This window comes from Arachis hypogaea, chromosome 8 (assembly GCF_003086295.3).
Source record: "Arachis hypogaea cultivar Tifrunner chromosome 8, arahy.Tifrunner.gnm2.J5K5, whole genome shotgun sequence".
NCBI lineage: Eukaryota > Viridiplantae > Streptophyta > Magnoliopsida > Fabales > Fabaceae > Arachis > Arachis hypogaea.
The window spans coordinates 29,205,631-29,210,638 of NC_092043.1; the positions used below are offsets into that span (position 1 = coordinate 29,205,631).

The 5,008-nt window shown below is 28.7% G+C and overlaps 1 long non-coding RNA gene across 1 annotated transcript; it reads right to left on the bottom strand.

Moving 5' to 3' along the window:
• Positions 1-1,454: 1,454 nt before the first annotated feature.
• On the bottom strand, positions 1,455-4,704 carry LOC112706820 (uncharacterized). The gene is made up of 4 exons (XR_003811394.2): positions 4,336-4,704; positions 3,899-4,226; positions 2,753-2,957; positions 1,455-1,619 (listed from the first exon to the last, which is right to left on the bottom strand). It is a non-coding gene; the product is annotated as an uncharacterized lncRNA (long non-coding RNA).
• Between the last annotated feature and the right edge of the window lie 304 nt (positions 4,705-5,008).

A 5,008-nucleotide genomic window follows, 5' to 3' on the forward strand; every position in this document is an offset into this window, starting at 1 on the left:
AGCACAACCAATATGCTATATGCTATCCAAGTAGCTTCGTACCAAAGCTGAGCTACAAATATGGGCAAGGTAAGCAAGAAGTACACAATTGATGGAATGCTTTTGTTTCTTTCTTAAAAATGTGAGACACATTGTCAATGAACGATGTAAGCCATAGTTCATTCTTACTAATAAAGCCATAACCTACGCAGTTTTCTTTTAATTCCCCTATATATATATATATAGCCCATATTGACAAAAGGATAAATTTAAAGAAGATGAATGCTAAAGGATTATCAGAATTTATTGTTTTTTATCATCAGTTAGTTATTAATATTTAAAAAGATGTGATAAAAAATATTGTTGGATTATAAACTAAAAAAATAGATTAAATAAATTGAATTGATGATAAAAAAATAATAAATTTTAATGGTCTTTAGTATTTTTTTAAAAAAATAAAAAATTAATTATTAAAGATATAATTATTTATATTATTTTTTTATAATTTAATAATATAGTATAAAATTTAAGATAAATTTTATGATGTTTTTATGGTGGCGTTTAAATTGTTTAATTTATTTTAAAAAAATAAAATTTAAAATTTATTAAATATTATATATTTATCCTTTTTAGTAAGTTATGCATAATGTTAAAAGTACCATAGTATTCACCAAAATTTAAACTTTTGGATAAATAATTCCATGAAGATGGATAAATATAAATTTTAAATGTATAATCTTTGACTTGTTAGATGTGTGAATTTTATATTGACTTATTTTGTTGTATTGAATAACAAGATAATATTATACATTTATGAATGAAGAGTAGTTGAGTTTATGCATTATCAATGCAATAATTTTTGTACCATGGCTGGCCGGGAACCAAGGAAGAAATATATATGCATACATTATGATTTCAGTAGAAGTTAAATTTAAATCTCAACTAAAGGTGTAACTAATTAATAATGTTTGATAAAAGAAAATTTAGAGATGATTATTATCATTATAGATACGTGAAATTTTTAGATATTCTATAAGCAAGACATTTGTTTTGTTTTAATTTATGTACTGATCATCATATTAATTTGGTGAATAAGATGGTGGTGGTGGTTATTGATTAAATAGAGTAACCTACAAAACTAATGTAAAGAAAGTGAAAGAGATGATAAGATGAACAGAAAAATGTTACTTGTAAAGCACTTGTAAAGCCGATTTTAAGACACTGATGCTAACTACTGTGTATTGTTTCAATTCTCACTGTTTATGAAGATACCGATGAATAAATTGTACAGCTAAAGAAGTGCACAAATAATATTCTTAATACACTTAACTCAGTTTCTTATATCACATATTTAATTACTAGTTATAAAACAGAAGAGTATTAAGTGCATTTGTATGCCAAACTATTAAAAAAGCATACACTTATTACTTTTTAGTTTAATTTTTTATGTATTATTATTAAAAGGCAAGGAAATATAGGTAGAGATATCATCATAAGAATATAGCTTAACTCAATTTATATACACATATATGAAATTAGCTAGTACTTACATAAGATTCATGTGGAACAGCATGTAGGAGATGCATGGTTAGAGAGGTGGAAGTATAGACTCCCCAAATTTAGATGAAAATATTCCTTAACTGCAACCAAATCAAACACTACTCATGATGAGTTAATTAAGTTGCATATAAATAATCCTCTTATTAATAACTACATTATTATTGTTAGTGTTAGGTATGACATCAAAAGTGGAGGAATCTGGTTGAAGATTAATAATTGCTTTAGTCTAATGCAGCTTTAACTAATTAAGTAAGCTTGCTTTAAACAGCAATAATAAATAGACATAGCTAGCAGCTTCACACAGAAACTATATGTCCTCATCATCATCTAACAAGGTTAGGTAATAGTTAACTTAATTAGTCAATTTTCTCTTACGACAATTGACTTATATTTGACTTAAATTAGATTATTATGAAGTCTTTGTGTCATTAAGTGATATAATTTACCTAATTTAATTTCACAATTTGAAAAGATCCTTTCAAAAGAGACTAATCAACTGCCTATATGTCAGTCAAAGCTCAACAAACAAATTAAAGTGTATGTGTAATGGTTAGCACTGAAGAGTGAACACAAAAGTAGTACTGCGATGAGAAAAAAGGTACAAAGAAATAGGGCAAGTTATGCTTAGCTTGTACAATATTCCTTATTTTAAGAAAATAACTAAAACTAATTATGTATATATACATGAGTTTATGTATGAATGATATATATGTATCTCCAACAATATTTATATGCAAGCAATATTGGACAGTGATGCCAGCACACAGATTTCCATGATAACATCTTAAATAGAGAATGAATAATCACTATCATCAATAAACAAAAAAGATATTGGAATATATTCAAACAGACATACATCTTAATAATAATAATTAATAATAAGATGTATATGTTAAAATTAAAGTTTTAGCTAGCTAAGATATATTTATTATTTACGTATAAAAATCATTATTAATAAATTAAAAGAGGAATGAAATAGAATAATATTATTGAACAATAAAGTTTTAGTAAAAAATAAAGATTTTTTTTAATAAAAAAAACTCGCTCAAAAAATTTTTGTCATATACAATGCACATATTTTTTCTATAAAACTCTTCATTTTTTTCACCTAATTGTACTCTTAAAAAAAAATTCTCTAATAATAATAGTAGATGAATGGCTTGAAATATCTCTGCCATATTTGAAATAAAAGAGAATATATAGTACTACTTACCAATGGTTCAACGTTGCAGCATCTATAGGTGTTGGTCCACCTTTGAGCAAAAGATAGTTGATCATAGAAATCAGACAATAGTGTATGCTCTTTGATAATTTGCATATCCAACTCCAATTTTTCAGTGATATCTTATAATTCCCAGATGCATATCCAACCACTTGGAAGAATATATGTCCATTACTACCTAAAATATATTTAATTTCTGCATACAATATTAAAAAGTAATGCAGTAACAACAATAATAACTAACAAGTACAAAGCTTGTGGGCACGGGAACCGAACCCCCCTCCCCCCCCCCCCCCCCAAAAAAAAAAGAGAGAAATTAAAGAAAGAAAGAGAGAAGAAAAAAAAAAACACAAGAATAAGTATCACAAGGTACAACTCAGTGGCCCTTGTCTTCAAAATACAGTGAGGTACCAATTAAAACTGCAGGCTGAATTTCTCTACAATAATGATTTCCAGTGTATCCATAGGGTAAAAATGAAAAGAGAAAAAAAGAAAAAGTGCTAGCTATGGACACACAGAACAATAATCCAAAAGATATGGTAGAAATAAATATGAATCTAATTAATTAAAGCCATATATATTCATCACATAGTAATTAAAAAAGAAATTAAATGTACTGTATAATAATAAAATAAAGGCGGCATGAAGACTTTACTAGAAGTGAGTGACCCTTCTCTCTTCCTCTTTTGTGTGTGTGTTTGGGTCTAATTGTGTATATAATATGGATAAGTAGTATAAGAAAGAAAGAAAACAAAACTATGAAGATAATTTGCAATATTGTATGATGAAAAGGAATATTCATTCATAGTAATAGATAGATCTGTAAATGAAGTCAGCATAAGACTTCAAATAGTAGTAGTGTATGTATGTATATAAATAAATAACAAAGAGAAATTAGATAACCTAGGATTGCCTACAAATTGCAAAAGACCTAGATAATAATGAATGCATCCCCATCCTCATTAAAAAAAGAAGCAGTGGGTATAGTAGAGGGCGTGACAATAAAAAAATTGGCACTAATTGACAAGTATATTAATTATTAAAAATGAAATTAAGAAATTAATAAAGGTTGAATAAGAAATAATTAAACTAAGCCGGCCATCTGACAAGAAGTGAAATTAAAGAAAGAGTAGTGACCTGTGGTGATGGTGCCTCTAGATCTCGTGTGTGAAGATGTTGTTCCACCAGTTCCCACCTCCTACCCACTACTAAAGTCGTTTATGGCCGATGCAGCATCATCAAGATTCTCATAAGCTAGCACTTGTTGCAGCATGTGAATCTTGATGATGCTACATCCGCAAACAACGACTGCTTTTACTTTGATTTCTTCATCCCCATGCAACTTCCTGCTAATTAAACACGTGCATACGAAGTAGAAGAAGCTGTAGCGTAACTTCGTGTATAGATTACTCAGAAAGAGTAGAGAGTAAAGACCAATCTCAAGGAAGCTCGTCTCCTAACACTCCTGTAGTTGTAGTTGTAGGGTACAGAAGAATCAAACACAGAGAGAGAGAGAGAGAGAGATAAAGAAGAAAAGATAATAATCAATTGAGATCAGATGTTATGATGATTACTTTATATGCTGATGAGATGAGTAAATTTTTAGCAGCGGCAAGGCCACGAGGGAGATGCTGACGTGGCTTTCTGGGAGTGGTTAGGAGTGTGTGTTGTGTTTGCTAGGCCCCCCAGTTATTGTTCATCGATCTTCAACAAAAGAAAAACAGATCGGAGACAGAAAAGTATAGTCATGAAAGAAATTCATGGAATTCAAAGGCAGCCTTCGGAGCTGAGGATCGAATACAAGTACTCAAAAGAAAATAAGTAAACTAAGGGAGCTCGGGGGATCGGAGATAGATCTAATTAATGGCGAGAGATGAAAAGAGAAAAGAAGAGGGGGAAGGAAGAAGTGGATGAATGGTAACAGTGGAGCAAGGTTTGTGGTCACATATATAGAGCCACCAAGGCTTTATATACTATTTTCCTTTCTCTAAATTCCCATTGGTTCCTTTCACACTTACCTCTCCCTACCAATATATTTGTCAAAAATATTATTTATACGTTAAAATTAATTATTAAAATTATTATTATATATTTATATATAAATATATGTATTATTTAATTTATTTTTAATATATATTTTATATTTTATCGTATATTTTATATCAATAATTAACTTTATATTTATAGTCAATAAATTATATTTTAAATAGCATAATTTCTTTGTATTTATTTAAGAGATCGCGAATT